Source organism: Pygocentrus nattereri, chromosome 11, assembly GCF_015220715.1.
Source record: "Pygocentrus nattereri isolate fPygNat1 chromosome 11, fPygNat1.pri, whole genome shotgun sequence".
Taxonomy (NCBI): domain Eukaryota; kingdom Metazoa; phylum Chordata; class Actinopteri; order Characiformes; family Serrasalmidae; genus Pygocentrus; species Pygocentrus nattereri.
The window spans coordinates 4,113,143-4,126,632 of NC_051221.1; the positions used below are offsets into that span (position 1 = coordinate 4,113,143).

General features: G+C 43.5%; 2 pseudogenes; one reads left to right on the forward strand and one right to left on the reverse strand.

The window, feature by feature from the left end:
- LOC108415604 overlaps nucleotides 1-9,151 on the forward strand; it is a 45,239-nt pseudogene extending 36,088 nt beyond the window's left edge.
- Nucleotides 1-13,490, reverse strand: part of LOC108412015 — a 380,788-nt pseudogene that overhangs the window by 291,616 nt on the left and 75,682 nt on the right.

Below are 13,490 nucleotides of genomic sequence, written 5' to 3' on the forward strand. Positions count from 1 at the left end.
GGGCGACACTCACACATAAACAGGGTTTGTACATATATTTTATACTCTCAGTGAAGGTGGGGTGACATCGCCCCACCTCTTTTTGTCATCTCCTGATTTCATAAAACCACCATTATATACAAATTGACCTTCACACGTCTATCATATAGGGGTCTTGTGGAAACCATTATCTCCAAGCCTAGTCTGAATCCTTTTTTTAAAACAAACATTGTGCCAGGCGCATGCTGGTATTTTTCCGTCTCTGTTTTTGGCCTTGAAAAGTTCACAAGTTCACTTGCTCCCTACAAGGTGTCTGTCTTCTCTCTTACGCCCTACTGAGGAAGCTTGTTTTAGGGCACTTGCTCCAATGTGCTAGGCCTTTATTTATGATTTATCCTGCATAATACATGGCATTTTAATTTTGAGAATCTTTCATTTACATCAATTAACATGATTTTTCTGTCTTGATTTCTATTTTTCATATTTCATATTTTCCAATAAACTGGCAAAACTCCTTTTGGACTCAGGTTTTTTTTTACACACAATGGAAATTTTTTTCCATTTTCTCAATCTTACAATCTGAATCAATGACGACGGCAAGATTTTTTGCTCCTGAACCAGGTGTAACTGGAAAGTTGGCCAGTATAGGCACGTCAGCGTGTCCTGGGTGTTCCCCGGGTTCTCCTCCCGGGCGGACTTGCCTGTGACACCTCCCGAGGGAGGCGTATAGGAGGCATCCTAACCACCTCAGCTGGCTCCTCTCGACGTGAAGAAGCAGCGGCTCTACTCCGAGTCCCTCCCGGATGACCGAACTTCTCATCCTATCTCTAAGGGAGAGTCCAGACACCCTGCGGAGGAAACTCATTTTGGCCGCTTGTATTCGCGATCTCGTTTATTCGGTCATTACCCAAAGCTCATGACCATAGGTGAGGGTGGGAACGTAGATCGACCGGTAAATCGAGAGCTTTGCTTTGTGGCTCAGCTCTTTCTTTACCACCACAGACCGGTAAAGAGCCTGCATCACTGCTGACCCAGCACCAATCCGCCTGTCAATCTCCCACTCCCTTTTACCATCACTCGTGAACAAGACCCCGAGACACTTAAACTCCTCCACTTGAAGCAAGAGCTCATCCATGACCCAGAGAGGGCACTCCACCCTTTTCACCTGAGAACCATGGCCTCGGATTTGGAGGTACTGATTCTCATCCCGGCCACGTCACACTTCGCTGCAAACCGATCCAGCGAAAGCTGAAGTTCATGGCCTGATGTCCCCAATAGGACCATGTCATCTGCAAAGAGCAGATGTGACCTTGAGGTCACCAAACCGGACACCCTCCATCCCCTGACTGCGCCTAGAAATTCTATCCATAAAAATTGTGAATAGAATCGGTGACAAAGGGCAGCCCTGATAGAGTCCAACTCTCACTGGGAACGAGTGTGACTTACTGCTGGCCATGCGAACCAAACTCCTGCTTTGTTTGTACAGGGCCTGAATGGCTCGTAACAGAGAGCCATGTACTCTGTACTCCCGAAGCACCGCCCACAGAATACCCTGGGGAACACAGTCGAATGCCTTCTCCAAATCCACAAAGCACATGTGGACTGGTTGGGCAAACTCCCATGAAACCTACAGAATCCTGGAGAGGGTGAAGAGTTGGTCCAGTCTTCCACGACCAGGGCGGAACCTGAATCTGCTCCTCCTGAATCTGAGGTTCGACTATAAGCCAGACTCTCTTCTCCAGTACCCCTGCATAGACCTTACCAGGGAGGCTGAGGAGTGTGATTTCCCTGTAGTTGGAACACACCCTCCGGTCCCCTTTTTTAAAAAAAATGAGGCACCACCACCCCAGTCTGCCAATCCAGTAGCACCGCCCCGATGTCCACACAATTTTGAGAAGGCGTGTCAGCCAAGACAGCCCCACAACATCCAAAGCCTTGAGGAACTCAGGACGGATCTCATCTACCCCTGGAGCCTTGCCACCAAAGAGCTTCTTAACTACCTTAGCGACTTCAGCCTCAGTAATGGACAAACCTATTCCCATGTCCCCAGACTCTGCCTCCTCACTGGAGAATGTGTCGGTGGGATTCAGAAGGTCTTCAAAGTATTCCTTCCACCTCCCAATGAAGTCTTCAGTCGAAGTCAGCAGCACACCATCTCCAATATATACAGTGCTAGTGGCACACTGCTTTCCCTTTCTGAGTCGCCTGAAGGTTTGCCAGAATCTTTTCGGAGCCGACTTAAAGTCACTTTCCAAGGCCTCACCAAACTCCTCCCACACCCGGGTTTTAGCCTTTGCGATGACTGAAGCTGCAGATCGCTTGGCCTGTCGATACCTGCCAGTTGCCTCTGGTGTCCCACAGGCCAACCATGCCCGGTAGGACTCCTTCTTCCATTTGATGGCGTCTCTCACCTGGGGTGTCCACCACCATGTTCAAGGATTACCATCCAACAGGAACCAACTACCTTGCGGCCACAGCTACAGTCAGCAGCTTCAACAATGGAGGAGCGGAACATGGCCCATTCTGAGTCAATGTCCCTCACCTCCCCCAATATCTGGTCAAAGTTCTGATGGAGGTGTCAATCTGAAAGGTTCTTCTACCAGACGTTCCCAGCAAACCCTCACTATGCGTTTGGGTTTGCCTCATCTAACCGGCATCTTCCCCCACCACCTGATCCAACTCACCACCAGGAGGTGATCAGTTGACAGCTCAGCTCCTCTCTTTACCCGAGTGTCCAAAACACATGGCTGCAAGTCCGATAACACGACTACAAAGTCAGTCATTGAACTGGTGCCATGTGCACTTATGGACATCATTGTGTTCAAACATGGTATTCATGATGGACAAACTGGTTTGCACAGAAGTCCAAAAACTGAACACCACTCAGGTTCAGATCAGAGAGGCCATTCCTCCCATTCAAACCCCTCCAGGTCTCACTGTCATTGCCCACATGAGCATTGAAGTCCCCCAGTAGGACAATAGAGTCTCCAGGAGGAGCACTTTCAAGCACCCTTCCCAAGGATTCTAAGAAGGCTGGGTACTCTGAACTGCTGTTCAGTGCATAAGCACTGAGGGTACTCCTCACAATCATCTCATCTCTTTGCTCTGCCATAATTGTGCTTGGTGACTTCAATATCCAAGTTGATACTGAATGCTCTTTCACATCTGAGTTCCTTTCAGCTTTAGAGTGATTTAACTTGATGCAGCATGTTGATTTTCCAACTCACACTCATGGTCATACTCTTGATTTACTCTGCTCTACTGGTTTAAATGATATCTCTGTCTCTGGTTCAGTCTCTGGTATCTCTGACCATAAGCTCATTGAATGTACTTTTCATAGTTCTACTCCTCCCCGCTGTGAAAAAATCTCTGTTGTCTATCGTGATATTAGGTCTGTCAATCTTAATCTGTTTGCTGCTTCTCTTCAGTCTTCAGCCCTGTCCGACCTACATAACCCATCATCCCCTGAGAGCATGGCTTCTCTCTATAATGACACTGTCTCTGGATCGCTTAATGATTGATTAATGACTTTTAAGAATAGACTCCTCCCTGCCGCCCGCTCCTGTCCTTGGTTCACCCCTGAACTAAGGGTTCTGAAGGCTTTTGCTCGGCGTCTTGAGCCTGGCCTTACTGTCCACTCTCTACAGTCAACACACCCACAAATATAGGGGTGCCCCTAACACTGCCCACTCCAACTACTACTCCTCCATCATAAATAATGCTAAGTTTAGGCCAAAAGCTCTCTTTCGAACTGTTGACAAACTCCTCCATCCTCCTGTATCAGCGTGCCCCCATTCACCTGAGCAATGTCAGGCGTTTCTACATTTTTTTGACAAGAAAATGAATCAAATCTATAGCCTCTTTTCTTCTGCTTCCCAGCTGTTCTCCTTTACAGATTCTCCTTCTTTGAACACAAAGCTAACTTGTTTCCCACCTGTTGACTCCTTTTCTGTCTCTGAGCTCATCATTAAGTCTAATGCTTCCTCCTGTCAGCTTGACCCTGCCCCCACCTCTCTACTCAAGGCCTGTTCATCTGTAATCAACACCCCTATTGCTACAGTGATAAATTCATGTCTCTCTTCTGGTTCTGTTCCTACTGCCCTTAAAACTGCTGCAGTTACTCCGATACTTAAGAAGCCTGAATTGGACCTGACTTCTCTTTCAAATTACAGACCCATCTCACACCTTCCATTTTTAGCTAAAGTAATGGAAAGAGTGGTTGCCTCACAATTCCAGACGTTTCTGAGTGATAATGCCCTCTATGATCCATTCCAGTCTGGTTTCCGTACTCATCACAGCACTGAGACCACTCTTCTGCAAGTTGTTAATGATCTCCTCCGGTCTGCTGATAGTGGTTCTCTCAATATTCTCCTTCTCCTCGACTTAAGTGCAGCTTTTGATACTATTTCTCGTCTTTTTTCTATTGTCATCACTGACACAGCCCTACAGTGGTTCAGGTCATATCTTACAGACAGTTTGTTACATTAGGCCCACTCCCCCTCCTCTCCTGTTAGATGTGGTGTCCCGCAAGGCTCAGTTCTTGGACCGCTACTTTTCCTAATTTACATTTCACCCCTTGGTCAGATTATTCGTAGCCATGGCCTAAACTTTCATTGTTATGTTGATGATATTCAGTTATATCTCAGTACACACACACCTTCAGATTCCCCTCCCAGGGCACTAATTCACTGTATTTCTGATTTAAAGCTCTGGATGCATATTAACTTTCTCATGCTAAACACTGCTAAAACTGAAGTCTTACTGGTTGGTCCTAAACCTCTACTATCAAAGTCATCCAATTTTTCAGTTAGTATTGATGGCCTGCTCGTTAAGCCTGCACCTGTCGTTAGAAATCTCAGTGTTTTACTCGACTTATCACTTCATTTTGATCTGCATATCAAGTTCCTCACTAAGACTGCATTCTTTCATTTACGTAACATTGCTCGTCTCCGACCGTTCCTCTCTGATAAAGATGCCAAAACTCTGGTTCATGCCTTCATTATGTCCCGCATTGACTACTGTAACTCCCTCTTTGTTGGTCTCCCTGTAAAGTCTGTCCAAAAGCTACAGAACATTCAGAGCTCTGCAGCTGGAGTTCTCACCCACACTCAGCGTTCAGCTCATATCACCCCCGTTCTCTCTCAGCTACACTGGCTACCAGTCCTGTCCCATATAAAGTTTAAAATCTTACTTCTCACTTTCAAAGCATTGCATAATCTTGCTCCCCCCTACCTCAGAGAACTGCTGACCTCTTACACTCCCTCTTGCTCTCTCAGATCTTCTAGCAATAACTTACTTGGTGTTCCATGCACCAGACTTTCCACCTTGGGAGGGAGGTCCTTTAGTGCCATGGCCCCCAAACTCTGGAATTCTCTTCCTCAATCCCTCAGGGACTGCTCTTCTCTTTCTTCTTTTAAATGTCACTTAAAGACTTTTAATGCACATTTTTCTTCCTCCTCCTCTGTATAGTTTTTTTTTTTGTCTTGCTATGTGAAGTGACCTTGGGTTTGTGAAAGGCGCTATATAAATGTAATTTATTATTATTATTATTAACAGTCAGGACCCGTTCCCCAACCCGAAGGCGTAGGGAAGCTACCCTCTCGTCCACCGGAGAAAACTCCAACGTACAGGCGCAGAGTCAAGGGACTATGAGAAAGCCCACACCTGCCCACAGCCTCTCACCATGGGCAACTCTAGAAAAGAGTTCTAGAAAAGTCCAGCCCCTCTCAAGGAGATTGTATCCAGAGCCCAAGCTGTGTGTTGAGGTGAGCCCGACTATATCTAGCCGGTATCTCTCAACCTTGAGCACCAACTCAGGCTCCTTCCCTGCCAGTGAGGTAACATTCCAAGGTCCAAAAGTCAGTTTCAGCAACTGCGGATCAGAACGCCAAGGCTCACGCCTTCGGGCACTGCCCGATCCACAAAGCACCGAACCCCTACTACTGCCCCTCCCATCCGTGGTGGGCCGATGGGAGGGAGGATGTAACTCCTTCGGGCTGGGCCCAGCCGGGCACCATGCGTAAATGCCCGGCCACCAGACGCTCACTGGTGAGCCCCTCCCCCTAGGTCTGGCTCCAGGATGGGGCCCCGGTAACCCTGATCTGGGCAGGGTACACAGGTCCTGTTTTCTTTTTGTTTTCATAGGGGTAATTATGGATTACACTTTATCTGGCCTGTCAGCTAGCACCAGTTTGCCCTGGGAGACCCTACCAGTAGCTTTTGCTCCAGACAACATAGCTCCTAGGATCATTCAAGCACACAAACCCCTCCACCATGATAACGTGGTGATCCATGGAGAGGCCAGGGGTTGCAGGATGTAGGAAAAAGACAATTTAATGGAATCCGTAATGGGATCTGTACTCGGTCCTATAATGGTTGTGCATTTTGGTGATAGGTGTTATTGAGGAGTGTCTGATGCAGAACAATATGTTACATCAGTGATCTTTTGAAAATCTTTGAAGACTGGTGCGTGTTGGTCAGCACACACATCTTGAGGATTTTTCTCTACCGCTGACAGGTTCTCAGCTGATGGCATACTACTCAGCTTGTGAAAGTAGCTCTCTTTTGCTGCTTTTAACTCTGTTTTGAGTATCTTTAGCCTGAAAGAAATTTGTACAGTTTCCACTTTTATAAGCAATGTCTTTGGACTGACAAAGGTGTCTGAGTCAAAGACAAGACTTGTTTTTCTGAGAAAGAAAGGCTTTTGTCTCACTTTTGTGAAAAACTGTTGAGTGTGAGGTTTGGTTTTTTTAATTGACTACTTTAAACATTAACCAGTGTGTTTGCCCCTGTTTTATTGCTTCTTTTGATCACTGAATTTAACTTGTTTCCCCCATTTTTTTCCTCCTCTAGAAATGAGTGACGTTGCAAGTCTCCTGCTGCTTCTAATGTCCACATTCCTACACAGTTCAAATTTACTTCCACAAACAAATCAGGAAAGCTGCCAAGAGGGATATGTTATACTTGTGAGAGTGTGGGAAACTAGTGTCTAGAAGCTCTAGGACTCAGAAAACCTGCACTACTACTCTCTGCAAGAACACAGCTCGCATAAAGGCACAAAAGAACATGGACAAACACCACTGCTCAGACTGTGGGAAGAGCTTTCCTACAAAGGGTAGGCTCAAAAAACACCAGCTCATTCACTCAGGAGAGAAACCGTATACCTGCTCAGAGTGTGGGAAGAGCTTTAGACAAAAGGGTCATCTCCAAATACACCAGCGCATTCACACAGGAGAGAAACCGTATACCTGCTCAGAGTGTGGGAAGAGCTTTAGACAAAAGGATCATCTCCAAATACACCAGCGCATTCACACAGGAGAGAAACCGTATACCTGCTCAGAGTGTGGAAAAAGCTTTAGACAAAAGGATTCTCTCCAAATACACCAGCGCAATCACACAGGAGAGAAACCGTATACCTGCTCAGAGTGTGGACAGAGCTTTAGACAAAAGTGTTATCTCCAAGTACACCAGCACATTCACACAGGAGAGAAACCGTATATCTGCTCCGAATGTGGAAAGGGCTTTAGACAAAAGGATTATCTACAAATACACCAGCGCATTCATACAGGAGAGAAACCGTATATCTGCTCAGAGTGTGGGAAGAGTTTTGGTTATAAGAAGGTTCTCCAGGAACACCAGCTCATTCACACAGGAGAGAAACCGTATAACTGCTCAGAGTGTGGAAAGAGCTTTAGACGAAAGGGTTCTCTCCAAGTACACCAGCGCATTCACACAGGAGAGAAACCGTATATCTGCTCAGAGTGTGGGAAGAGTTTTGTTTATAAGAAAGTTCTCCAGCAACACCAGCTCATTCACACAAGAGAGAAACCGTATATCTGCTCAGAGTGTGGGAAGAGTTTTGGTTATAAGAAAGTTCTCCAGGAACACCAGCTCATTCACACAGGACAGAAACCGTATATCTGCTCAGAGTGTGGACAGAGCTTTAGACGAAAGGGTTCTCTCCAAATACACCAGCGCATTCACACTGGAGTGAAACCGTATACCTGCTCAGAGTGTGGACAGAGCTTTAAACAAAAGGGTTATCTCCAATTACACCAGCGCATTCACACAGGAGAGAAACTGTATATCTGCTCAGAGTGTGGAAAGAGTTTTGGTTATAAGAATGTTCTCCAGCAACACCAGCTCATTCATACAGGAGAGAAACCGTATATCTGCTCAGAGTGTGGGAAGAGCTTTAGACAAAAGGGTTACCTCCAAGTACACCAGCGCATTCACACAGGAGAGAAACTGTATATCTGCTCAGACTGTGGGAAGAGCTTTAAACAAAAGGGTTCACTCCAAGTACACCAGCGCATTCACACAGGAGAGAAACCGTGTGTCTGCTCAGACTGTGGGAAGAGCTTTAAACAAAACGGTTCTCTCCAGTTACACCAGCGCATTCACACAGGAGAGAAACCGTATACCTGCTCAGAGTGTGGACAGAGCTTTAGACGAAAGCATTGTCTCCAATTACACCAACGCATTCACACAGGAGAGAAACCGTATACCTGCTCAGAGTGTGGGAAGAGCTTTAGACGAACGCATTTTCTCCAATTACACCAGCGCATTCACACAGGAGAGAAACCGTATTCCTGCTCAGAGTGTGGGAAGAGCTTTGGACGAAAGGGTTCTCTCCAAATACACCAGCGCATTCACACAGGAGTGAAACAGTATACCTGCTCAGAGTGTGGACAAAGCTTTAGAGAAAAGGGTTTTCTCCATTTACACCAGCGCATTCACACAGGAGAGAATCCGTATACCTGCTCAGAGTGTGGGAAGAGTTTTGGTTATAAGCATGTTTTCCAGCAACACCAGCTCATTCACACAGGAGAGAAACCGTATATCTGCTCAGAGTGTGGGAAGAGCTTTAGACAAAAGCGTTATGTCCAATTACACCAATGCATTCACACAGGAGAGAAACCGTATACCTGCTCAGAGTGTGGGAAGAGCTTTAGACAAAAGGGTTCTCTCCAAATGCACCAGCGCATTCACACAGGAGTGAAACCATATATCTGCTGAGTGTGGACAGAGCTTTAGAATAAAGGGTTCTCTCCAAGTACACCAGCACATTCACACAGGTGAGAAACCATCACTGCCCAGACTGTGATCAGAGCTTTACTGTATATTGTTATCTTAAAATACATGAGCGCATCCATACAGGAGAAAAACCGTATCAGTGCTCGGAGTGTGGAAAGAGCTTCAAGCTACTGAGTCATCTCCAAGAACACCAGCGCATTCACAATGGAGAGAAACTGTATAAGTGCTCAGAGAGTGGGAAGAGTTTTAGTCAGCACACTAATCTCCAACAACACTGGTATGTTCACACTGGAGTGAAACCGTATTACTGCTCAGAGTGTGGACAGAGCTTTAGATGATAGGGTACACCAAGTACACCAACGCATTCATACAGGAGAGAAACCTTATCACAGCTCAGAGTGTGGGAAGAGTTTTCATCAGCACAGTGCTCTCCAACAACACAGGTATGTTCACACAGGAGAGAAGCGGTATCCCTGCTCAGAATGTGGACAGAGTTTCCGTACCAGCAGTAATCTCAAAGTCCACCAGCGTGTTCACACAGGAGAGAAACCACATCCCTGTTTGGAGTGTACAAAACATCTCCAAGAACACCAGCGAATCAACACAGAAAATAAACCACTTTCCTGCTCAGAGTGCGGAAAGCACTTCAGAGACAATCAACTGATCAACTGATTAAATAAGGAGGAATCCAGTGTGCATCTGTTTGGTTGGAATAAAGACCACTAGTGTCAACAGCTCTTAATGTATACGATTGGTGGCCCTGGTGTAGTCAAATGTAAATAGATCTGGACCATTTATGGAGTCCTTTTAGTTGGAGAACCATGTGGAAATGACCACGGTAAACAGAGGGACTTCTTTTCTTACTTTACTCTATTGTCTGGTCATTTTTCTACAGTCCCTTCATGCTGAAGTGAACAGAATATCAATGAGGTGGAATATTAGTTATAGTACAGCCCATTTGTACAAGAGTTTACATGGTTTTGCATGATTTTTTCTAATGTCTGAAATCTGATGCTGTGGAGTGAAGCTCATAAAATGCCCACTAGCGGTTGCTTAGTATAGGATTTTCAATGGTCGATGCCAATATTTAGTGAGCATGACAACTGATTTTCCCCTCTTTCACAGCACTCACTAATGTGTGCCTGTAGAATGGCGACATGGACACGAGGGAGCTGTAACATCGTTTCACAGCAACCACATACTGTAATTCATCATGAGCGAAGGCATTGGGCAATTATCTCAAAATAGGATTAAATCAGCTGACCAGTCAACCACTGATGCACATTGTACCATCAGCCTTTATTTGCCCATCAGCATTTAATGTGGTACTAATGTAGCATATCACATCACCTAACGTTTATAAGTTTAATTAGGTTCAAGTGTATTAATACTGGTGTCTTACTGTACACTCAAAAAAAAATTAATTGGATTTACTTAATCCAGTTATGTCAACAATTTCCACTAAACTGAGTTGTGTTAGATATAATTACTTCATATCATTAAACATCAAATAACCAACTTAAGTAAAACCAACATGACTGTATTAGGAAAAACTGAAATGATTACATTAAGCCAAATAAGCAGGAGTGTATTATATAAAACCAACATAACTGTAATATGATTAGCTTGGATTTAATTAATAGGTTTATGTGTAGCCAACTGAACTGACCAACATCAACCTATCAAAATGCTTTTTCTTTTGTTTTGCTTAATTGTGCTGATTAATGGCAACAGAATGATTTCATTGTATCGACTTAACTTACTTATGTAAATGTAACAATGTTGGACCACTGATAATGTTGGACCCCTCACCCTTCCCCTGTTGCAAGCCCTGGTCTTCATGTTGTAATATGTACTTATTATGTGCCTTATATTGCTGAGGTGTTGTTTTCTGTTCCCAGACTGTACACCCTTAGGAACATAGTCTGGGGGTTGTTTTTTATCTCCTCCCCTCTCCCCATGTATTCTGCATTCTGTTTTTTTTTCCCTCATCCCTGTCTTCCTGTCCTGTCTCCACGCCTCTTTGTCATATTGTATGTGTACGGACAGGTATATGGTTAATTTCGCTGGTACTTGTGACTAGTGACAATAAAGGGTGTTTCATACTCAATCTCATACTCATTTAATAAGATTAACTAAACTATATTCATCCTTCCACTTAAGGTAAGCTTTCCAACTGAGGGCAGAATGAAAACAGTTGAAAATTAACATTTTAAATGACTTTCGAAAAAAAGTTTAAATGTCAGAAAACTGTAAAATCTGTTAAAAAAACTGTAAAAAGTTTTATTTTGTAAAATGCATCGTCACTGGAAATTTTGACTGAAAATCTAAAATCTCTTTCTCAAAATCTCAAATAAAGGGTGAACCAATGTAGTCAAATATTTCAAAATAAAATAACTAAATAAAAATACGTTTTTTCCCTTGCCACTTCAGTAGTGTTAAATAAATAAATAAATCAAAGTGCACCAGACTTAATCAGAACATTACTCAAACAGTACATGTTTAAATCAACATGTCATGGTAAAGAGATCAAACAGTAATGTAAAATATGCATCTTAATTTGGTGGCAGTGACTTACCCTCACATTCTTGCTACTTTGGGCAAAAAGAGATGTTTTTTGGAACTCATTTACGCTATTATTTTTTATATCCATTTTTTATGGACATAAAAACATTGACATTATGCATCTTACAAGGCATAACCGCATAACCATGATGGTTCAACATATGCATCCAAAAAGATTGATTGGTTGATTTCCCAAGCTCAAAGCCTCGTTCCCCGCCACCTCAGAGTGTTCAACTAAAGCGCTCCACATTCAATTGCAATTTCACGTCTACGTTGTCCCTTCAAACAGTTTGTTTTTTTAGCACTTGAGCCTTTCTTGAGGGATGTCTGCTGTCCAGTTCCTTCACAAGTTTTTGTAGAACCTCAAATGTGTACTTAAGGTTGGGTGGGTAGCTCAAGTCCAATGCGTACATGAAGCCAAATAAAACAGCGACTGCATTTGCAACGTTACCAAGGTCACAAAGCACTTTCACACCTTCGATAATTATTCCAACATCTTCCATCTCATCTGTGGGTTCTGCACTGTCCTTCTTTAGGGCAAATATTCCTAGAATTGTCTGCTCCATCTCCTGGTTGTCTCCAACATCCTCAAAAATAGAACAAATAAGCCTTCAGCCAAAACATGCAAAAGCCACAAAAAAACCTGTTGTCAACAGAACATCCATAAATTATACCTTGGAATATTCCAGAAACTGCTGCTAATAAGTGATTTTAATATGCAAGTGTGGCAAGTATGTCTTCTCTCAGCTGAAGCATGCATGGCAATTTTCTGTTTTTCTTATTGTCAACAAATATATGTTTGGAGTCAAACCAACATTGAACTGATCTACTAACAAGCATTTTGTGTGTAATCAAAGCCTGACATATCATTCTTCTGTGCCATAGACCGCCACTATTGTCTAAAAGCTTTCAAAAACAAGCCAGAGTCCCACCACTGCACTGGGTGATGTTCCTTTATCGTGAGTTTATTCATCTTAGTTTGTTTAGAAACAGCTCCAAAAAGCACAAACAGAAAAGTAATTCCATGGAAAAACCAGAGGCCAAAATACTTACAAGATACTCCCTTATGAAGTTTTCAGGATCTTCGTTGAGGTAAAGAATCATTGCCTTCACTATTCAAGCTCTTTTTGTTTCAGTGGCGTCATTCTGCAGCAATGAAAAAGGAAACGTATAACTGGTTATAATATTTTATTGTGCAGCATTTAACACCAGACATGCATCACCACACAAGCAAACTGTTCAGGCTCCTAATTCTTTATGATAAAACTTCATGCTTGCTTCATGTCATGCCAATTTACAGGCAGTGTTTGGCCACATATTGTGGCCTGATCTGGGACACACATTCTAATAATACAAGCCCCTGTAAGTGTTTCATAATTACTTGTGGTAACTAGTTATAATTAGCAAATAATTATATATGGCAAGTTACAGTACATGAAAGAATGTACTGTAGAAAGATACTTATTGAATTAATTAGGGATGCAGTGTATTAAGTAGTGCTCATGGAAACTTGAAACTGAATGAATAAGGTGCCCATCAGAGTCAGGACACAGTATTCAGTGGCCTGTTCGGTGTCGCTCGTCCACGTGTAAAGCAAGGAGTAAACAAGATGCACTGTGAACAGTTAACGATCAGATCACTCAAACCACATTTGGAGGTGATCCAGACATCTCTCATCAACATCTGAAGACAAGTATGAACAGAATTCGTCTTCTGTGATCGGATTCTGTCAGACAAGTGGACATACGTCAGTCAAAAAAACATTAATACGAGTAACTATTAATAATAGATTAATATTATATTAATATAAATATTAATAATAGAAACATTCATTAATAGATCCTGGCTTCTCTATCCCTCATACACCCTCTCTCTTGCTCTGCTATGTGTGTGTACCTATATGTGTGTGC